The sequence below is a fragment of the Moschus berezovskii genome, chromosome 22 (assembly GCF_049115385.1).
Source record: "Moschus berezovskii isolate FMDL1 chromosome 22, NW_MosBer_1.0, whole genome shotgun sequence".
Lineage (NCBI taxonomy): Eukaryota > Metazoa > Chordata > Mammalia > Artiodactyla > Moschidae > Moschus > Moschus berezovskii.
Genome location: NC_142481.1, coordinates 40,548,752 through 40,572,805, shown reverse-complemented (window position 1 = coordinate 40,572,805; position 24,054 = coordinate 40,548,752). Strand labels below are relative to the sequence as shown.

The window sequence follows — 24,054 nt, the reverse complement described above, 5'->3', positions numbered from 1 at the left end:
GGCAATCAGCTTTCTTCACAGTCCAACTCTCACATCCATACATGACCACGGGAAAAACCATTGCCTTGACTAGACGGACCTTGGTTGGCAAAGTAATGTCTCTGCTTTTTAATATACTATCTAGGTTGGTCATAACTTTCCTTCCAAGGAGTAAGCGTCTTTTAATTTTATGGCTGCAATCACCATCTGCAGTGATTTTGGAGCCCAAATAAATAAAGTCTGACACTGCTTCCACTGTTTCCCCATCTACTTCCCACGAAGTGATGGGACCAGATGCCATGATCTTCGTTTTCTGAATGTTGAGCTTCAAGCCAACCTTTTCACTCTCCTCTTTCACTTTCCTCAAGAGGCTTTTGAGTTCCTCTTCACTTTCTGCCATAAGGGTGGTGTCATCTGCATATCTGAGGTTATTGATATTTCTCCCGGCAATCTTGATTCCAGTTTGTGCTTCTTCCAGCCCAGCGTTCCTCATGATGTACTCTGCATAGAAGTTAAATAAGCAGGGTGACAATATACAACCTTGACGTACTCCTTTTCCTATTTGGAAGCAGTCTGTTGTTACATGTACAGTTCTGACTGTTGCTTCCTGACCTGCATACAGGTTTCTCAGGAGGCCGGTCAGGTGGTCTGGTATTCCCATCTCTTTCAGAATTTTCCACAGTTTATTGTGATCCACACAATCAAAGGCTCTGGCATAGTCAATGAAGCAGAAATAGATGTTTTTCTGGAACTCTCTTGCTTTGTCCATGATCCAGCGGATGTTGGCAATTTGATCTCTGGTGCCTCTGCCTTTTCTAAAACCTGCTTGAACATCTGGGAGTTCATGGTTCACATATTAATAGAAGAATATATACTCCTAAACCAACTCCAACAAACTCCCTCCCATAAAGCTCCACTAATGATGAGGTCACAATGAAAACTTACAAAACACAGGAAAGGAAAATCAGCCCCCTAGTTACCAAAAAATTTGGGCCTCAAAGTTTCTCCTCTAGCAGAACCCACTCCAGTACTCTCTCCTGGAAAATCCCATGGATGGAGGAGCCTGGTGGGCTGCCATCTATGGGGTCGCACAGAGTCAGACACAACTGAAGCAACTTAGCAGCAGCAGCAGCAGTAAGGGAGAAACAGGTGGATGGCCTCAAAAAAACACCTTTTCTGCACCACTTGGCTATACAGACCCTGCTGTTTTGCTTTCCCCATGAATGTGATTTCTGGTGGAGGACCGTGCACAATCTGCACACAAGAAGTCAGGTTAGAAACAGAGAAAGGGAGAAACTCTCACGTTTTTGTGGATGGAAAGATGACTGTGAAGCCCAGATCTCCAAACTCTCCAATCCTGGGTAACTGCCCTCCTGGAAGCTCTACTCTCTACCCAATGCAGCATTCAAGAACTGAAAATGTTGTCCCTTCTACAGTTTTTAACCTACTGGTTGGTTCCGGAGGGATGAATTTATGTTGATTGAATATTAAGCAGCATGAAGGGCATTTGGGACAGGACTCCCCAGTGGTCTCAGAAGTAGCTCACCTACTACACAAAGAAAAGACAAAGTTGGGGAAACACAGGTTCCTGGGGCACCCGAGTGCTCTGAGTAACTGATCCTATTCATTTCCATTCCCTACTGCAGTGCCTTCAGTGGATTCCAACTCCACTGTAAAACCAGCCCCATCTTGTTGGCCTGTCTTTTAGGTTCTAAGTGATTTTGCTCCAATCTCTGCTTCCAGTCCCATTTCCCACTGCTTGAAGCAAACTGGAAACTAGCTGTTTCCCAAACTCAGATTATACTTCTCCGCTCTATGTCTCTGCTCCCATCTCCCCACACCATATCCATATAATCAATGGCTACTTATTCCTCAGAGCCTAACTCAAATGGCTCTTCCTCAAGTGAAAGTGAAAGTCGCTCATTTGTGTCCAACTCCTTGAGACTCCATGGACTGTCCATGGAATTCTCCAGGCCAGAATACTGGAGTGGGTAGCCTTTCCCTTCTCCAGGGGATCTTCCAAACCCAGGGATCGAACCCAGGTCTCCCGCACAGCAGGCGGATCCTTTACCAGCTGAGCCACAAGGAAGCCTTCCTAATTCCTGCTTCCCAAAGGGACCCCACATGCCTGGAGACCCTACCACAGTGTGTCCGTGCCCCGCTTCCAGTCTTTCTCATCCTCCACCTTCTTGGATAGTTCTACTGGTGCGCCCACCTCCTCTCCGTTCCACAAAAGATGGAGACTTGGGAACATGTTCATCAAATACGCTATACGACCCACTTCTGTCAAAGAACTACAATATCACTAAATAGTGCCCGTGCATCAGAAGTATAAGCACCAATGTGTCGTCATGTCTGTCTGTGCCTCACGGGGGCTTGGCCTCCTGTGGGTCACAAACAAGTGAAATGTTGAGGAGAGTGCTGCTTCTAATATTCCAATCATCTGAGTATCAATTTTCCATAATTTCTCTATCCTCCTGTGATCCATACCATTATTTGTTTCACATTTTTCTTCAAATGGGTTCACTTGTTAAAACCTAGATTGATGTATCTTGAAAGAAAACATTTCATCACTACTACAAATGGGAAATTAATATCACTTGGAATTAAAAGAAAGTTGCCGTACAAAACAAATACAAGTATAAAAACAACAGTACTATTAAATTCTAGTTGGACATAATTGCTTGCCCAAAGCTCAGTGCTGGAGGCCGCCGTCTCTTTATTAAAAGGGGAGATTAACAAATGTCAGACAGGTGTCAGAGCCTCACCATCAGCAGACAGGGTTCCTGCTTCGTGTAACCAGTGGTATTGAAGGAGAATATGAAAGGAAGTAGCTTAGTCACCATGGATTCAAGGTTACCGAGTGTACTCAGAGGCCTAAAAGTTGTGTCTGTTCCCTGCTCTGCATGTCCAACATCTGGAGGAGGGATATACACTGGAAAGGACCTTGCTACAGAGTACGTGAGACCAGAGTGAAACCCCAAATGGTCACAGAATGGATAAGTAATCTTAGGAAAGTCACGGTTGTCTCATCAGCACCAGTTGTCTCATCAGCAATATGAAGATAATACAATCTGGTTTTAAAAGGTTGCCTTGAGCTTGCACACAGGGTACGGAAAAGGACCAGGGGAGTACGTGGCACATGGTTGGGTGCCCAGGACATGGCAGCACAGTTCATCACTGTCATTGGTATTGTTATCAGGCACGTGGGGAATCAAAGAACTCCTCCGGAGGAAGATAAACAGACAGAACCAGAGCAAAGGTTATCAAGAGCCAAAGAGAGACGCGAAAGCTGCGCCCGGGCCTGAGAACCAGCACTGTTCCGGTTCCTGCTTCCAACAGAGATGCCCAGAACTGAGCCAGAAACAAGGAAACTGGTAAGAGACTTGCTTGGTGTGGTCACCAGGCACCTGAGTCATCCTTTATTGTGACTGCCAAGTTCCTGTAGGGCCTGGGACAATGAGACACCGAGGGTGACTGTCATTCATGACCAGCAGAGTTCCTCAGAGATTTTCTAAGTGAAGCATGGGCAGGGAACGGATAAGGCAAATTTCCAGGCATCAGGGAACCACTTTTAGAATCAGAGCAATCACTCAGGACGAGACAGGCAAGGATGGGACTGGGTGAACATTTCCTTCTCACCCTACCCAGCCTCTCCCTACTCCCAACCCTGAAGTCACGAAAGTCACGTGGAAAAATATACGCTTTAAGTGTTCTATATGCACAAGCCATGGACGCACAGCGGTTTTCTCTCTCTCTGTCTCACCGTCTCTCTTTCCTGCTATCTGTCTCTCTGTCTCTGAGTCTCTCCCTCATTGTGCATCAACATCATTAGTCAAAGGGAAAGAACTAAAGGGACTAGAGAAAAGGAAGACCTCTGAGCTCATGTAACACCCAACTGAAAGAGTACCAGGGAAGTAAAACATTCCAAGTTTTTGGTCAACAGAACCTCATTTGATTTGCTGCATTTGATTTTCTACTTTCCATTCATATCCATAATATTCATATCTTCATCTATACTCATAGATTTACCATTTACGAAGAAAACGCTCAGGAAGGAGGGTCATTTTTTAAAAAACTGCTGGAGTACATCATTAGAAAAAGAACAAGTAGGATAAATAGAGAAAAAAATCGGAGCAAGATGGGGTTGCTGTTGCTGATGCTGCTGCTAAGTCGCTTCGGTCGTGCCTGACTCTGTGCGACCCCATAGATGGCAGCCCACCAGGCTCTTCTGTCCATGGGAGTTTCCAGGCAAGAGTACTGGAGTGGGTAGCCATTGCCTTCTCCAAGATAGGGGTTGCTGCTGCTGCTGCTAAGTCACTTCAGTCGTGTCCGACTCTATGTGACCCCATAGACGGAAGCCCACCAGGCTCCCCCTTCCCTGGGATTCTGGATCTGCCAATTATCAGATTATGTTGTCTCTACCAGAGCAGTCATAAAATTAATTTAAACATTCTCCCCCCACCCCAAGTGTCTAAAATGAGCAGGTGTTTTAGTATCTCACAAGCACTGCCACAAAATATTTTGCAAATAACCTGTACTCTCATACCTGAGCCCTGAGATGCTAGTGATGAAGTGGGTAGGGTATAGTCCCCTGTCCTTTCAGAAGTTTGTCCTTCTTCCTTAGCATCCCTGTTCACACTAAAGATAAGAGCCCGGTAGGCCTTCAGTTCAAATTCCTGCCCTGCTAATTACGACTGAATGCCCTTGGACCAGTCTTTTTAAAGTACCTGGGTCAGATACTCATGTCTAATACAGGAGAGCAAAATAAAACTTAACTTTGAGTAAGTACTTCTTTGAGCTAGACATCATGCTTGGAGCCTTAAACAGTTTCTGCATTATTTATAGAGGTGTCACTCCTGTTGTCTCCAGGACCCTACTTGAATACCAAAATTCATGGATGCTCAAGTTCCTTATATAAAATGGCATGTGTGCTCAGTCATGTCTGACTCTGTGACACCATGGACTGTGGCCCACCAGGCTCCTCTGTCCATGGGATTTTCTCAGCAAGAATACTGGAGTGGGTAGCCATTCCCTTCTCTAGGGGATCTTCCTGACTCAGGAATTGAACCCACATCTCTGGTGTCTCCTACATTGGCAGGCAGATTCTTTACCACTGAGCCACCTGGGAAGCCCATAAGATGGCATAGTATTTGCATACAACCTATGCACATCCTCCCATCTACTTTGCTATCTCTAGATGACTTATGATACCTAATACAATATAAATGCTATGTAAATAAATGCTGGTGGGTAACAAATTCAAATTTTGCTTTCTTGAACGTTCTGGAATTTTTTTAAAAATAGTTTTGATCCAGAGCTTGTTGAATCCATGAATGAGGACCCTGAAGACGCAGAACCTGTGGATATAGGAGAATGGCTGAGTTTATAAAGGTTTTCTCATTAAGGCTTAGAACCTTTTGAGCTAAAGAATGTGATTTCCATTTACAGATGAAGAATCAGGGTCAGAGAGAGCTACTCATACATAGTCCAGGCCTTAGGGAGGGGTTGCCCTGGGATGCCAATGTGGTGGTGATAGTGATATGATCAGCTGATGGCTCCAAAGAGAGGTGATTCGAAAGATCAGAATAGATGACCCACACTGATCACCTTTTTGTGCCACTAACCAGCTCTACGGGGCAGAATTTGGTCTTATTTAGAGATGGCATCACTGACTCAATGGACATGAGTTGAGACAGTGAAGGACAGGAAAGCCAGGTGCGCTGAAGTCCATGGGGTTGGTCACAAACAGTCAGACATGACGTAGCAACTGAACAAGAGAATTGGTGGTTCTCTACATATAAACTCCCATCTATAGTATGTTGGTACTTTTAATATTTCTAATGGTGTTGATGATTGGCACCAGGCCTTATGTATAAAACACCTACCACTGGCAAAATGTTATGCCAACAAATATCCATGCCTATTGAATAAATGAAGCACAGAATGAAACTCCAACTTTGTCCATGAAGCAAAGATTAAGCACCCAACTTGTCACCAAGCGAAGAGGAGCAAAATTCTGCATAGCAATAGGACTCAGGCATGTCACCAGCCTAGGTGGTTTTTATGCATGGGGAGTACAGAAAAGTGAAATTCAGGTTCCACTGTAACAGCCCCAGGACTATGTGCAGCCCCTGGCCGATTCCCAGGACAAAAGCAAGAAGATAAATGGTAGAACAAGAGGTTCCCAGAGCTCAGTGTGCAAATTCCCGGAATATTTCTACGAAACTATCGAAGAACACCAAGAGAGTATTTTGACAAATGAGAACATTCTACTTAGGATTCAACTATTTAAAGACAAGTGAATATGAGCTTTTCATATTTATGTGTACTTGAATTATGTGTGTTGTTATGTGTATTGCACTTTATCATCATTTAGCATCAAAGGCCCAATCTTGACAATGGTTCATATAATATTTAGAAAGGCAGCAACCATTTTGTAACCATGAGCACAAAACTACACATTAAGAATGGGAAAGTGGAGAAGCAGAAAGAACGGGGTCCACGATGGTCAGGCAAAGCAGCTTTTTCAACCCGGGATCGCCTATCTTTGGATTTTGGTTTATGGGAAAATAAATTCCTATGTGTTGACGTCAATCTTAGTTGGGCTTCCTGTCACTTGCAACTGAGCATATCCCTAACTGATACACATCTTTACAGTTATAAGGCTGAAGCCTGAAGGAGCACGGGATGAATGAGAAGCACTTTGGAAACAGGTGCAGGCTAAACGAATATTCATTACAGTTAAGATGACGCTGGGCCTCCCTGGCGGTTCAGTGGTAAAGAATCCACCTGCCAATGCAGGAGATGAGGGTTCGATCCCTGGGCTGTGAAGATCCCCTCGAGGAGGCAGCAGCAACCCCTTCCAGTATTCTTGCCTGAAAAATTCCAAGGACAGAGGAGCCTGAAGGGCTACAGCCCATGGGGTCACAAAGAGTTGGACATGACTGAGCACACACACCTATGATGGTGCTAGTGGTAATAATCTGGCTAAGGGAGCATATGGAGAGAAAAAAATGAAGAAACAAGGATTCGGATCACTGCAACCTGGGTTGACTATCTGTGACCACCACGGTTCTCAGTGAAGAAGTATCTGGAATTAGATCTGCAGAGAATATTCAATTACCACATTTGTGAGTTAAGGAAGTCATTTTTTTTTAATGTGGACAATTTTTAAGGTCTTTATTGACTTTGTTACAATACTGCTTCTGTTCTGTTTTGTTTTTCTGACCACAAGGCTGTAGGAGCTTAATTCCCTGATGAGGGATCCAACCCACATCCCCTGCATTGGAAGGTGAAGTGTTAACCACTGGACTGCTAGGGAAGTCCTGCCAGCATTCTTATTTTACCAGCTTTTCCAATTTTCTTAAAGTCTCTTAAAATTATTTAAGATGAACTGCTTTTCAAATGTATGGTTAGTAAAAATCTTGTCAGTCTATTTTCCTTTTATTGACTTATTTTTTTCTGAAAAAATTTCCAAAAAATGCCAGATTATGCAAGTTCGGGCCAAAGGAGAAGTGGGTGGCAGAGGATGAAATGGTCAGATAACATCACCAACTTAATGGACATGAATTTGAGCAAACTTTGGGGGAAATTGAAAGACAGAGGAGTCTGGCATGCTGCAGTCCATGGGGTCGCAAAGAGTTGGACACGACTTAGTGAATGAACAATGTAAGTTAAGAATTCTTATATATGAATATTTCTAAATAAAATATAACTAGAAATGTCCTCTGTTTCATATTCTGTATGTATTAAAACTTACTCCTTTGGTATCAAAAGATGAAATCAGTGTAGTAATGGGTCAGAAAGAATGGAGAAATTCTGAAAAAGACAGAGCAGCTGTGGCATAGTTTTTGAATCTCCCCAATTCCCAATACAAAAATAGAGCAACTAGATGAAAAAAATCAAAGACCTAAAAACAATATTTGTAAGTGCACTATGCATCTAGTATTCCCCCGTGAACTGTAGCCTACCAGGCTTCTCCATCCATGGGATTCTCCAGGCAAGAATACTGGAGTGGGTTACCGTTTCCTTCTCCAGGGGATCTTCCCCACCCAGGGATCGAACCCGGGTCTCCCGCATTGGAGGCAGACGCTTTACCTCTGAGCCAACAGGGAAGCCCTCTAGTATTCCCAAGAAGCCCCCAAAACTAATAGGTGGGGATAAAACACTAAAATTCTACCAGCAAGCAATTCTGCAACACCTGCTGGGTGTCCTCAGTTCAACTCAGTTCTGCCACTGTCTACCTGGAGATACCTGTTAGATCCCACAGGTAGATATGTAGGGCTCAGCTGTACAAGACTGATACTTCCACCACCCCCAACTTCAGAAGTCAATCATAAGTCCAGACTGTCGCCTGTGCTTTGGACCAACCAGCTATAGATTGGCGGTTCCAATGACCCCTTCTTGTTTATTCTTTTGAGTATAATTGCTCTACAGTATTGTGTTAGTTTCTGCTGTACAACAATGTGAACCGGCTATCAGATCAGTTCAGTTGCTCAGTCGTGTCTGACTCTCCACGACCCCATGAATCACAGCACGCCAGGCCTCCCTGTCCATCACCAACTCCCGGAGTTCACTCAAACTCATGTCCACAGAGTCGGTGATGCCATCCAGCCATCTCATTCTCTGTCGTCCCCTTCTCCTCCCGCCTCCAACCTTTCCCAGCCTCACAGTCTTTTCCAGTGAGTCAACTCATCGCATGAGGTGGCCAAAGTATTGCAGTTTCAGCTTTAGCATCAGTCCTTCCAATGAACCGGCTATATGTATACTTAAATCCCCTCCCTCTTGAGCCTCCCTCCCACCCCACCCTATCCTATCCATCTAGGTCATCTCAGAGCGCTGAGCTTGCTCCCTGCGCTGTACAGCGGCTTCCCACTAGTCATCTATTTTACACATGGTAGTGTGTACACGTTGATGCTACTCCCTCACTTCGTCCCACCCTCCCCTTCCCCTGATGTATTCACGTGTCTGTTCTCTTTGTCTGTGTCTCTATTCCTGTCCTGCAATAAGTTCATTTGTACTATTTTTCTACATTCTATATGTGTGTGTGTGAATTTGCAACACTTGTTTTTCTCTTTCTGACTGACTTCACTCTGTGTGACAGAAGCTAGGTCCATCCATATCACTACAAATGACCCAATTTCACTCTTTTTATGGTTGAGTAATATCCCCTTGTGTATATATGACATCGTCTTTACCATTCCCTTCATGTATACATACACGACATCGTCTTTATGGTTGATTCATTTGCTGGAGTGGCTCACAGAACTCAGTGAAACATCTTGCTTGCTATATTTCCAGTTCATTATAAAAGGATATAACTTGGGACAACCGGATGGAAAAGATGCACAGTACAAGGTGTGTGGGAAGGGAGGCAGAGCTTCCATGCTCCCTCTAAGCATGACACTCTTCCAAGATCTCCGTACATTCACCAACCCAAAGCTCTCTGAACACCATCCCTTTGGGCTGTTATGGAGGCTTTATTCTACTGGCACAATTAATAAAATCATTGACCCCCTCACCTACCTGGTGGTCAGGTGGGTTGGACTAAAAGTTCCAACCCTCCAATTACATGGTTGGTTCCCCTGGCAATCAGCCTTAGTTCTTTCTATATTAGTGGAAAGTTAGGTGTGGTTGAGAGGGACTATTTATGAATATCAAGACACCTTGCAAATGAAAGTGAAGTCACTCAGTTGTGTCCAACAGGTATGTAGCCTGCCAGGCTCCTCCATCCATGGGATTTTCCAGGCAAGAATTCTGAAGTGGGTTGCCATTTTCTCTTTCAGGGGATCTTCCCAACCCACGGATCGAACCCAGGTCTTCTGTATTGCAGGCAGACTCTTTACCATCTGTGCCACTAGGGAATCCCATCAAGATCTGCCCAATCTAATTGTGGGTGAGCAGGAAGAGTTCACAGTGAGAAATGAAGACTCTGTAACAATCTAGTTTCTTTCAGCTTCCGAAACCAGTATGCCAGGACTCCCTTTCAGGAGAGGACTCCACATCAAGGAACAACTAGTAGAAATAGTAACAGATTGGTAATTAAGTAGGAGTCAACACACACAATGGGAGGAGAAACTCCAGATAAATGTCAAGAAGGGAAACAGTCAAGAAAAGTCACCATACTTCTTAATACTATACAAAAGCATCAGGAAAGGCAATTCTCTTAAGTTATAAAAGCTATTAAACTATACTTCATTCCAAAAGTTCAGAAAAACAATCCGATATAAAAGTGAGCAACAGACATGTACCGATGATAAATCCCATACAAAATTATTTTAAAAAGAATAAAGGAGGCAGAACAATAATCTTGCAGACAATGAAATCATGCCAGAAAAATATGCTCACAAAACTGATCAAAACTATACATTTCTATTTTTAAAAGAGCTAAGAGACAATAAGAAAATAAGCAGGACACAAAAGAACAGTATTGATTAGACTTTGAAAAACTTGGAGATGAGACCACAGATATAAGAAGAGAAGAAATTTTAAATAATTTTCAGAAATAAAAATTAAACTAAAAGGAACACAAGTATGAATAAACAGGACAGATTTTGCCTTAAGATAAACAAAACATTAAAAATATAAAAGAAATTAAGGAAGAACTACAAGAGTTTTAAATAAAGTAAAAAATATTTAACACAGGCAAAGACATCCAACACAGGAGTAAGAGGAATATCTTCAAAAATGAAAACGAAAACAAGGGAAGAGAACAAATACTAAACATTATAATTCAGGAAAACTTCAGAAAATAAAGATGTTAAACCATACATTGAACTGTATATATATCTGAGACTCTTGACCCAAAGCTGCCAATATTAAGACATACTCTAATAAAATAATTAATTGTAGAAAAAAAAAAAAAAGGAAGGAAGGAAGGGGAAAATCTGTTAGACAATTAGGAAAAAGAACAAGTGATTTAGAAGGCAAAGAAAATTAGACATGAGTTCAAAATTTTATGTCAACAACTTTATGACAGAAGAAAATAGAGTGAAATATTTAAGAAATTCAAGGACTGAAAATATGAGTCAAAATTTTATATTTAATAATAGTACCTTTAAAGTGCAAAGGACACAGACAAATGTTATTAACCCAAAGAACAGTGTTTCAAAGTACCCTTCCCACGGAAACTTTTGGAACGCAAGCTTTAGACAACCAACTTAAGAGGCACAACACAAGGACTGTTTATAAGCTTTAACATATAGTTACTTGTGGAACTAACACTAAACGGGAGTTCCTAGGAAAAGAGTATAATTTAGAAGGGCTATTATGCCCGGGCATTGTGGCTATCTATAGTTCAACTATAAAATAGGATTAATGAGAAGACCATATGGAAAAAACTTTAGACTGCTCGATAATTATATTGGTGGTACAGTGTTAGTACTGTGCTGAAGCTGTTGTGTAATTTGGGGTAAAGTAACCGACATGGGATGGTTTTCATCATTCCATGTGTCCCAGAGAACCAAGGTTCTCAGTGTGGAGGAAAACGAGATACAGATATATGCTAGAAGAGGGTAAGTTATTAAAAAAATTTAAAAAAAAAGAATAACTGGGGTCTTGAATTTGAAGTGTAATCACTAGTATAAACTCATGAGCTCTATTGATGAGTTCTAAAGATGACTATCCCAAGCATGAAGATTGTGGTCTTGAAATACATGAACAGAAGAAACCAGAGCTTCTTGGAGAAATGTCGGACTCTGTGGCTGGGGCTGGAGTGTAAAAGGTGAGCCAGGAATACCTTGTCATACGAGCTACCCCAAAAACTTTCAAGGACTTGGGTCATATGAAAAGCACTCAAGAGCTACCTTTGAAGAGCCAACAACAGAACAACTTAAGCTTCAAAAAGAAACAAATGCAATTGACTGAATCTCATCAAATAAATTTAAACTCTTAAGATCATAATGACATTGTACAAATAATTATTTTAGAATAGTTTTTGTTCACAGAAAAATTGTAGAGGTATTCTGGAGAGTTTCCATATTCCTCATACCCACTTTCTCCTAACTAACAGCTTACATTCGTATAATACATTTGTTACAATTAATAAACTGAAACAAATACATTATTTCAAACTAAAGTTCACTAACATGAACTATCTCTGCATTTATTTAGATCTTGTCTGATTTCTTTCATTAGTGTTTTACAGTTTTCTGCATATGGATCCTTCACATGTTTTGTTAGATTTATACCTAAGTATTTCTTTTTTTCTTTCCTTCCCGCTTTCATTTTATTTCCCCTCCCCTTCCCTTTCCTTCTTCCCTTCTTTCTTTCTTTCCCTTTTCCCTTCCTCCCTCCCTCCCTTCTGTATTTCCTTCTCGTGCTCAATTTGTTCCTCTCTTTTTTGATGGCAATTCACAATGATGTTTTTAAAGACACTAGTTGGTCATCTTTGGAATGTAGGGAGCAAATTCATTATCTTGAAAATTCATAAATATAAGGGGAAAAATTAAGCTTTTAACCAATCTTTCATATATAAACTGTGCTACTGGGTAATCAAACCCTGATGCTGGGAAATATTTAGGGCAGGAGGAGAAGGGATGACAAATGATGAGATGGTTGAATGGCATCACTGACTCAATGGACATGAGTTTGAACAAACCCCAGGAGATGGTGAAGGACAGGGAAGCCTGGCATGCTGCCATCCACAGTCACAGAGAGTTGGACATGACTTAGTGACTGAACACCACCACCAGGCAATCAAATACAGATGAGAGTAAGCATCTCTTTACATTCATAACTCTCTTACATGGGAAAAATGGCAAAGTATTATCATTTTACAAACTTAATGAATGAAAGAATCTAAGCATTGCATGTTGATGTCTTCTAACATCAAAAAAAAAAAAAAGCATTTTTTTTTTCACACTCACGTGAAAGAACACATTACCAACTACATTCTTTCAAAACAGATCAAATCTGAATCCAGACCAGCCTCTGGGTCCTCTTACAGGAAAGACAGATAGAGCAGCATGCTAAACAGCACCCTGAATTGCAATCAGCAAAATCCAGAGTGGGTGAAACTCTCAGGTCAAATGTCCTGAGTTCTTTCAACACAAATAGTTAAAGACTAGAAAAAGATGGAGAGAAAACCTATAGACTGAGAGAAATTTTTCAAATATAAAATGTCTTTTGTCTTTTAAAATGAGTGTCAAGGGAGGTCCATTAACTAATAAAACTACAAAGAAATACAAGGAAGTGACACAAAAGTCAGGGCTGTGGGGAGGAAAGATGTTGTGATTGCAATGGGGCACATAAAAGGTCTTCCGGGGTGTCTGCAAAGTCCTCTTTCTTGACCTGGGTAGCAACTGCAAGGATATTTTTCTTAAATTGCTCATTTTTGGTGTTTTCTTTTTCCTCTGTGTGTCTTATTTTACTTTAAAACAGTTAATCAAAAATAAAGGAAGAAGAAAAATGGCGTATTCTGGTCTTCAAGAAAGCTCAAATAATGATAAGCAAATTATATACACTTACGAGTCCTGAGTAATAAGTTAAAATATTTTCACTTCACATAGAAAACAATATCAGATTAGGCTTATATACAGTCCTCTACGAAGTATACATATGCCACTGCTATTCTGAACTTCTAAATGGATCCTTTGTGACACTTCATTGTAATGATTATTCAGAAAAATTAGCAAGCGGAGAGGGGAGAAAAGAGGAAAAATTAATGCAGACAAAGAGTCCAAATTCAGTGCCTTGCTTCTTGTTTTTGCAAAAATGACTCTGAAAGATTTTTCAAAAATCCAGCGAAATTGCAAACATCTCCAGTACAGATGATCAAAGCCCTTCCTATGGGATACTACTTCATAATTGAATCATGCAAACTGCCGGGAAGTTTATATCCAACCTACATTTTCTGTGATGTTAACCTATTATTCCTGGCCCCCTTGTGTACTTATATTATTCTCAAAGATATCTTTAAATAGTCCCTTACCTTCCATCTTACCAGTCAAACAAACATGTACAGGAGAAGTGGAATGCATAAATAGTCTCTGCTCATCTATTTGCAGTTCAAAAGATTGGCCCACAAAGGGGAAAACGAGAGTCGAAATTTTCTCTTTAGAAGTGTTTAGACATTCACGGGAGCAGAGTCAAAAACATTCACTGCAGAGGGAACACATAGCAGCTATTTATGTTATGGGCAATGACTACACTGCTGGTTTTTTAAGATGGGTCATAATTTGGCAAGCTCTTACAGATGCATAAAAACTGACATCTTTTCAGAGATGGGAAAATCCATCTTCTAAATTCTAATGTATGATAATCTCTTAAAATGGATTCATCTTTTGGGTTTAGATTTAACCTAGACTTTAGTTAATGCCTTCCATTGCACAGACGGGGAAAACTGAGGCCTAGAGAAATGAATACACTCTCCCAAGGGCTTCTGTCTATGGGGTCACACAGAGCTGGACACGACTGAAGTGACTCAGCAGCAGCAGCAGCAAGGTCAAACAGCAAGAGTCAGAATTGGGATTTGAAAGCAGAGTTATTGAATTGACTTGTTCCTGTAGTGTCTAAGCGAGGTAAACTAAGTAAGAGGTATCTGTCAAGTATCCTGGGCCTGGGGTAGGGGTGGGGGGAGCAGTTTAGAATTTCACTAGCAAGGGCTGCTCTTGTGTCATGTGATTCCCTGGGTACCAGGAACTGCCAAGAGACAGCCCTCTTGGTGTCTCAGAAGGAGTGAGTAAGCCTAGGAAACACACATTCAGGAAGGACTGAAGGATCTACCTTTTGGTAATTAAGTCCCCGGAATGTCAGGGACCACGGCACCACTGGGAGACACACACTCAGTGTAAACACAGAGATAAAGGACTGAGAAGCTCTATCCCTGGGTAAAAGTATAGCCCTGGGACAGAAACAGTGTCACAGACAATTCCATTTCCAGGACAAACCTGGGAAGAATTCAGAATCCCATAAGATCTTGGGTGGATGTTGACAGAGCTTGGGGTCAGCTGGTTGCCAGCTGGAATTATCTGGATGACCAGAAGAGAGTATTTCACCAGGCACCTCCACTGGTTGAAGCAGTTTAGGGGAACATGTACTACATAATTATGATAGATTTCTGAGATCACAAACTGAAAAAATTTCACCTCTGTCAATCGAGTATAATCTTCCTTCCACCCCAGGGTGTCCAGAAAGTTAAATGTTATCAGTGGGAAAATTGCACGTATTAAAATCTTTCCAACTTTAATGTTGTTCCAAAGGAAACGACATCATTTGTTTCCCTGTACTTTGGAAGCAGCCAAAGTCCCTCCAGGTTAGAACCAAACAGCTGCAATTAGCCAACTAATTTGGACAAATGAGAGAGGGTCTGTATGCCCAAATTACCCAAATAATTGGAACTTTGGAGTCTTAGACCCCCCAAAGAACATTGGCCTAAGTCTGAATCTTTGTGGTTATCCTACTAAAGAAAACAATATATTATACTCTGTAATTTAGGGATATGGTCTTTTTTTTTTTTTCTTTTCTTTTCCTTTTTTTCTTTTGACATTAGATCGATTGGAAACCCATGGAGGGAGAATTCCACATGGGTGAGGGAGAAAGAGATCCAATTAAATAGGAAATGCTAACAAGCTCCTTGAGTGAGCTCTGAGGCATGCCGGGATATTACATGTCCACAAAGAAAATATTAATTTTAAGCTCAAAGAAAAAAAATAAAAATGGGAATTTAAGGGACAGGGGAGAATAAGAAAAAAAGTGTCAGGATATTTATATAAACTGTCATGCCGGTGTTTTCATGAAGGCTCATGCCCTCTAAGCAGTCAATCAACACTCCCTCTGATCACAGACTTCGCTCTGATTGAGTGGGGAGATGTCAGCCAAGGAGAAAAACATGTGGAAAATCTGTTAGCCATGTGTGTCATTCCTGATGTCAACATGTAAGGAAATATGGGAGAGACCTAACACTTGTGCATTTCCATTCCAGCTCCAAGGATGCCAAAGTTGGCTTTTAAAAGTATGCATTTCTTATCACCATTGCTGTTGTTGTTTCTATGATAATGGTAATGATGACGAAAATACACATGATTCCTTGTTAGCCCAACATACATAAAACAAGACCACCTGGTGCCCTGGGACTAATGGGACCCTATCAACGTGTGGCTAAGTAACTGTCTGGGAGTTTAACTTTGTATTTCTTGCCAATGGAGAGCTGAAGACAGGCTTTTTTTTTTTGAAACACTGGGGATTTTTTTCTGGTCTTGTCTTAAAGCCTCTTTCTTGATAGGGTATAGAATTCAAGACAGCCTCAGACTAAGAGGTCAGGGAGAGGACCCCTAGCAGTTCTGTTTAGCGAATCATGTGTTGGCAGGTGTGCTGGAGTACGGGCGAGAACAGTGGGCTGGCTGAAGCAGAATCAGCACTTAATCCGAGTGACATCGGAAAAGTCACCGAAACTTCTGGGCCTAGGTTTCCTGCCGAGTGAGAATTCCGTCCTAGGGCTGCTCTTCTCAGACCATAATATGCATACAGATCACCTGGAGATCATGTCAAAATGCAGATCCTGTTTTGAGAAGTCTGGGAAAGGATCTGTGATTCTTCATTTCTCATAAGCTCCCAGATAATGCTGGCCCGTGGACCACACTCTTTGAGCGGCAAGGGCTTAGACGATGTTTACAGCGAACATCTGCTGCTTCATCTCTAGCATCCAAGGATTAGAGCATCTTTGCTCTCTCATCAACTACCTGATTTTCTTTTGGGAAGCATACACACTCTCTAGCAATTAGGGCACCCGGGAGGGACTGACAGTGACCCTCAACCCTAATTCTTAGGATCGGCCCATGTTTTAGGCCTAACCAATCAGGGCACTCCATTTCTGTGATTGGCTCATAGGTGACCGTGTGGCCCATGGTAGATTACTATAACCTGACCATGTACCCCTGGGAGGGCTTTTGCTGCTGCAATCCTCTTAGCTGAGGTCACTTAACTATAGCTAGGATATTAGAGATTCTGAGAAGCTGTTGTATCACATCATGGTAAACCCTACCTGAAAATAGTTAATAGAGAAGAGAATCAAGCTGAGAGGTCAATGGCATCATTTGAACTCCTAGATGGAGCCATTTGAAGGCAAGATTCCTGGCTTCTTTAGTTATACAAGCTATTCATAAATGTAATGACTACAGACATGATAACACAAATTGCAGCTTCATTATCAATATTTTCTCCATCACTTTCTTAATATAGACCAGAGCAACATTTTTGTAAAGAGCCAGATAGTACATATTCTAGGCTTACAGAACATACAGTCTCAGTTCAGTTCAGTTCAGTCGCTCAGTCGTGTCCGACTCTCCGCGACCCCATGAATCACAGCACGCCAGGCCTCCCTGTCCATCACCAACTCCCGGAGTTCACTCAAACTCATGTCCACAGAGTCGGTAATGCCATCCAGCCATCTCATTCTCTGCCGTCCCCTTCTCCTCCCGCCCCTAACCTTTCCCAGCATCAGTAGGAAGGCCTCAATTCTGTGGCTGTACCGCAAATCAGCCATAGGTAATATAGAAACAAATGGGAATTGCTATAAGCTATAGTTTGCCAACCCTGCATGTGTACATGCTCAGTTGCCTCAGTCGTGTCTGACTCTTTGAGACCCTATGGACTGTAGCCACCAGGCTCCTCTGTCCAAGGGCAGGCAAGAATACTGGAGTGCGTTGCCATGCCCTCCTCCAGGGAAACTTCCTGACACAGGGATCGAACCTGTGTCTCCTGTGGCGCCTGTACTGCTGGTGGATTCTTTACCACTGAGCCACCGGGGAAGCCCTTGCCAAAGCCCTTGATTTGTAGTTATCTGCCAATTTCCAAGGCATAAATACTTGCACCACGGTTGAGAGCAAGCTACCAGAGTAATGTCACTGAATGCAGAGCTGGGAAAGGATTAAACACCAGCTCCCCATTATGTACAGCCTCTACCATAAGAGACACCATCGAGATAACGACAAGAACATAGATGATAGTAACATGTAGTGAAATCATCAGGAATTGATACACACGGTTTAAGTGTTTTCCTCCTTTGTCTTGATGTCATTTCTTTAATTGTAAGTTTATAAAGCTGACTTTTAATAGCATGTCTAACCTGCAGTACAAGCCGGGTCCAGTGTGTCACTGCACCCTCTCTTACCTTTTTGAAAAGTTCAAAAGTAAAACAGAGAAATCAGGATCCAAAGATATCACAACAGTAGATCAAAGTTTGGAACGGGATTAACGGTATCTTCAGGAATTGCAGTTTAAAATTCCAATGTATTAAACAAGTCCTTTTTGAAATGGTAATGCCTTGTACCTGAGTAGAAAAGACAATTAAGATAATGTGTTAATTTTCCCCTTGAATCTGACAGTAATATTTTGATCCTGTTAATTATCCAGAGAACAGAAAATGTATATTATGTGAGAGCTCTGTGCAGAGCTGACATGCTTGCTGCCTGGTTAAGTAGGCACACTTATCCTATAATTAGCTGCTAGGAATGCAATTTCCATTCCTCCCTAAATACACCCACTAAAAAATAAACCAATGTGGTGTTTCAGGGCCGTTCCAGCCTGGTTTTCCCCCTGGGACAGTAGCCAATGATTATTTACTAAAACTTATCCTCCTTTCAAAACTATCAGAAAATAGCAGTCTGGCTGCTAATGATTTCTGGCAGGTGAGGGTTAATCAATGCCTTAAGATCACCGAAAGACCATGTCATTATAGCCCCAGCATGCTTGCCTTCGCCAAGGGATAAACTTATCGATGTCACTAGCTGAGCATTTTAATGAGAGTTCATTTCAAGAGGGCGACCTTTTAAGTGGGCAAGTCAAGCCGCGAGGGGGAGAAGGGTGGACCCAAAATTATTTTCATAAACTGGCAAGTAGGGTTTTTCAGCAAATAGTAGGAGGTTCAGGACAATACTTTCTTTGGAATGGAAATTGTTTAACTGTGTATTTTATAAGATGTTTCACATGCATCCCTTTTTATTTTTGAGTGTAGTTGCTTTACAGTGTTATGGTAGTTTCTGCCATACAGCAAAGTGAATCAGTCACACTATACATATATCCCCTCTTTTTTGGATTTCCTTCCCATCTAGGTCACCACAGAGCACTGAGGAGAGTTCCCTGTGCTGTACAGCAAGCAGGCTCTCATGAGTCATCTAGTTTACACACAGCAGTGCATTTCTATTTACCAATCCCAATCTCCCAATTCATCCCACTCCTTCTTCTGTCTCCCTTGCTGGTATCCATACGTTTGTTCTTGACCTCTGTGTCTCTGTTTCTGCTTTCCAAATAGGTTCATCTATACCATTTTTCTAGAGTCCACATATATGCATTAATATAGGATATTAGGGCTTCCCTGGTGGCTCAGTGAATCCCCCCACAGTGCATGAGCCATGGAGACACGGGTTCAGTCCCTGGGTTGGGAAGATCCTGGGAGGAGGGCATGGCAATCCACCCCAGTAATCTTGCCTGGAGAATCCCCATGGACAGAGGAACCTGGTGGGCTACAGTCCATGGGGTCACAAAGAGTCAGACATGACTGAAGCGACTTAGCATACACATGTGATATTTGTCTTTCTCTTTCTGACTTACTTCACCTTGTATGACAGTATCTAAGTCCATCCACGTCTCTGCAAATGGTACAGTCTCGTTCCTTTTTAAGGCTGAATAAAACAACACCCTCCAACTCCTCTCCAGGAATGCTGAAAAAAGAGGTGAACTCTTCCATTAGAATGAATAGTAGCATTTAGGCTGGTTACCCCTGGTATTTAATGTGTTCTGTAGAAGCACAAACCATTTCTATCTTGTTTTATTCCTATCACCTGTCTGTGTGTCTGATCTCCTCTAGTATTTTCAACAAGCGTGTTAGGGTGGAAACGACACCGGGTCTTGTTTCAGAACATCCAAGTTCAGGGTCTAACTCACTCTGTTTCTAATCGTGGGACCTTGAGAAAGGCACGTAAGCTCTCTGGGCTTCAGGTGTCCACATCTGTGAAGAAGATCATCAGATCCTCAAGGAAGTGCTTTCTAAAACACTGTATTTGGGTAGGGAATTACTATTTTTGTCTTTGGGATCCCTATGGGGAGGGCCCAGTTGATAACAGATGCTTACAGATCTGCAGAATAAATAAATGCATGAATGGATGTGTGCATCCCTTCATTTAACAGTCTTCAAACTTCAGCCAAGGCTGTGTCAAAGGGAGTTTGAGATCATGCACTTGGTGGGGGGGCGGGGGCCCTGACTGACCCAGACTGAATCACAGCTCTGCTCCTGACTCAATGACTGTGTGACCTTGGGTGAAGTTAATCTCTCAGTGCCTTAGTTTCTCATCTGTAAAATGGGAGTGTAATAATAGTTCCTCACTAGATGGTTACAAAGATAAAATGAGTTACTATAAGTAAGTTTCTTGGAACAGAGCCTAGCACAGAATTAGTGCTATGTAAATATGAAGTTTTATTGCTTTCATCATGACATAGAAAATTTACCAAACAAAATACTATGTTCCACATTCGGCATTTAATATTTCAGACCTATTTTTCCTGGAAATTTGATATTAATAAGAAAATGTAGTTTCTCTTCTGAAGTTTGGCCTGGACGTGCAGGCCTTGATTGATGTATCAGCAATCTCTTGGTGGTCATCTGCTCTCCTTTTTCCTCTTTCTGTGGCTTATATTTGCTCATGGGATTCATTGCAGGGAGCACAGGCAAGCCCCAGGGCTTGGCTAAGACCAAGGGATTAAGGCTGTACTGTCTTGATGAATAATGACAACAGTTGAAGTTCAAGTTAAGCAAGCTTTGTCGAGGTTGGGAATAATAGGATCACTGTTTCACAGACCAAACAGTTTGGCTGGTTGTTTTATTTTAATCCCCAAACATGGGCTTGCCCTATGTCTCTGAAGAAGTCCAGCTGCTTTCCCGAGGCCCTTTCTTCCATCAAAGCTGAAGCTCCACCTCTTGGGCCAGTGGTCGATGGACCACGCCCTCTCCTGGGGGAGCCTTCAGGGTATCTTCAACCCCCCTTTCAGGGCCCTGTGCCCACAGGAAAGGAACCCGTCATTGACACACCTAAGATGGCATGCTCACGTGTCCATTCATCCAGCATTCGTTCACCCCCCTGTGTCTGCAACATGCCTACATTCAAACATCCCTTCACTCCAGCTTTCAGTCCTTCCATTGCTCATTCATACACACATTCATTGAATACCTTCTGTGTACCTGGCACTACTCCAGGCCATTGGAATATAACAGTGAACTAGAAAAGGTGCCTGTCCACGTCAAGTTCACATTCTAACAAGCTCTCAGGTGATGCCCATGTGGCTGGACCACAGATCATGCTTCCAGTAATAAGGCACCAGATACAGAGTACTTCTTAAGTGCCACACCCTCATAAACGAAAATGCCTTTTCTTGGATGCACACATCTCTGCAGAGTAGTCGGTGCAGAAATTGGGTCAAAAATTATCGGGCACAGGGGACATTCCTGGTTTCCTGAGTTTCCCCTGCCTATTCTTAAACTCTTCTCCCAGAAAGGGACATAGAAGGATGCTTTTCTTTGACCCATATTTCTTACTGTAAAGAAAAGACCTTAGCTTGTGATAGAGGAGTCAGATCCTCATCTGACCCTCATATTTTTAGGACAGAGGGATGTAGCAGGTACTCCTGAAATCACACCTTTTCAGAAGTTCCTTATTCTGTCTCTCAGTGAACATTTACTTTCTCCCATCCCAGTGCCAGGCATTGTGCAATCTTCTAGGAATTTAATGCTGAAGAAGGCAATTCAGACCTCTGTTCCCACAGACCACGGGGAAGCCTGGCCTAGCCTGGGGGCTCAGGGAAGCTTTCCTCATGAAAGCGACCCTTGTATGAGATCTGAATGCTGAGAAACATTTAACCAGGAACAGGCAAGGTCTACACAGAGGGCAGAGGACGTGCAAAAGCCTAGGGATGGGAGGAAAGAGACAGTGTTTGAGAAATGGAAAGGCAAGGTGAGAATGGAGAAGACAACAGGGCTGTGGGAGATGAGGTTGGGGAGTTGTTGATTAGTCACTAAGTTGTGTCCAACTCTTTCTGACCTCACGGACTTTAGCCTGCCAGGTTCCTCTGTCCATGAGATTTCCCAGGAAAGAATACTGGAATGGGTTGTCATTTCCTTCTCCAGGGGATCTTCCCAACCGAGGGATTAAACCCAGGTCTCCTGCTTGGCAGGTGGATCTTTGACCACTGAGCCACCAGGGAAGCTCCTGGGCACCAAACAGGCAGGTCTTTTTAGGCCCCATTAAAGCCTGAGGGCTTCATCCAAAGAGCAATGAGAAGCCCTTAAAGTCCAGAGGAATATAATAGCTCACTCTAGCTGTTGTGACAGAGAAGGCAATGGCAAGCCACTCCAGTACTCTTGCCTAGAAAATCCCATGGATGGAGGAGCCTGGTAGGCTGCAGTCCGTGGGGTCGCTAAGGGTCGGACACGACTGAGCGACTTCACTTTCACTTTTCACTTTCACACATTGGAGAAGGAAATGGCAACCCACTCCGGTGTTCTTGCCTGGAGAATCCCAGGGACGGGGGAGCCTGGTGGGCTTCCGTCCATGGGGTCACACAGAGTAGGACACGACTGAAGTGACTTGGCAGCAGCTGTTGTGAATTCAAAGGCCTACAGGGAACCAGTCTAGCTCTAGGGGATCAGCTGGGGGCTTCTGCAGTGGTCTGGGCAAAGAACTACAGAACTGGGGCTAGAGATAATGCCTGGAATCATGAAAAGGCCTGAGGAGGGGCTGCTTTCACCTTCAGGCCCATCCTGGGCTGTACTTCCTCCTGGACCCTCTGCCCAGGTCAGCTATGCTCCATCCCATCTTCTCCCTTACTAGGGACAGACCAGGGCCTTTCACTCTAGCAACCTTCCCTGGAGTCTAGTCCAGTGTTTGGCTCAGCCCTCAGGAATAAACGATCCAGATAATGAGATAAAACACAGAAATGAAAGCGGTGGAGGAACTGCAAAGCAATGAATGAAGTGAGAGCTGGGTTCGTGCAAGTTGAGCGTACAAGTGCTGAAAATCCATGGAGTAAAGACGCGATTCAGAGGTGCTGAATTATTAACTGGAAACACATTGGGACTCTTATTTAAGAGGCCTGTGATGCTTGGGAAGCAAACTGGTCTCCCTAAGCCAAATATGTTAGGCTTCCACAGAGCTCACCAATATGATTTTTTAATTTTAGAGCTGAAATTAGATACCAATGTTTAAAAACGAAATAAAACATTGAGGTATTTTATATGAAAAACATGAATATCCAAATCCTCTTGGGGGAAGGGAGAGCGAAGTTATAGCCATCTCAGCTGCACAACAGGATGTCCCCCTCCATTTCCAGTTACCACAGGCCCCACTGCTCCTTACTGCCTCCCAGCACAGAGGCTGCCATCACTAGATCTACGTCATCACATTTGTGTGGTTTTGTTCTTAGAGCCAAGAGAACTGTGACCTCCTTCTCATCCCCTCATCTCTCTCCTTGGTTGGAAGGTGAAAGCTCGAGAGAGAGGGCAGTGGGTTTCAGCAAAAAATCAAAGCAAGTAGGTACTGATGGGAAAGCATAGAATTTTTTTCAAGTATGATTTATTGACAATATGCAAACAAACTGTATCAGTCTTATTTTTGTTTTGGAACCCTGCACGTGTGTTTGGGACTGCTGATCCAATCCATCTCTCTCACTGCATAGATGCATACATGGGGCCCAGACAGGTGAAGCAAGCTGCCAGAGATCACACAGCATTAGAGGGCAGGTTGGGACTGGAGCTGGTAGGAGGCGGGTACAAATCGGCAGATGGGAGGAAGGTGGGGAAAAGGAAGAGCACTGAGAGGTGGAAATAACAGAAGGACTACCTGGTCAGAGGGGCTTCCCAGGTGGCTCAGTGGTAAAGAACCCACCTGCCAATGCAGGACAAGAAAGAGATGTGGGTTTGATCCTTGCGTCAGGAAGATCTCCTGGAGTAGGAAAAAGCAACCCAATCCAGTATTTTCGCCTGGAAGTTTCCACAGACAGAGAAGCCTGGTGGGCCCCAATCCATGGGATCGCAAAGAGTCTGACACAACCAAGCAACTGAGCACACACCTGGACAGATGGGGTTAA

At 42.9% G+C, this 24,054-nt stretch overlaps 1 pseudogene; it reads left to right on the top strand.

Annotated features, from left to right (window-relative positions):
• Window positions 1-11,612: 11,612 nt before the first annotated feature.
• LOC129547350 (mitochondrial import inner membrane translocase subunit Tim29-like) overlaps window positions 11,613-24,054 on the top strand; it is a 33,869-nt pseudogene continuing 21,427 nt past the window's right edge.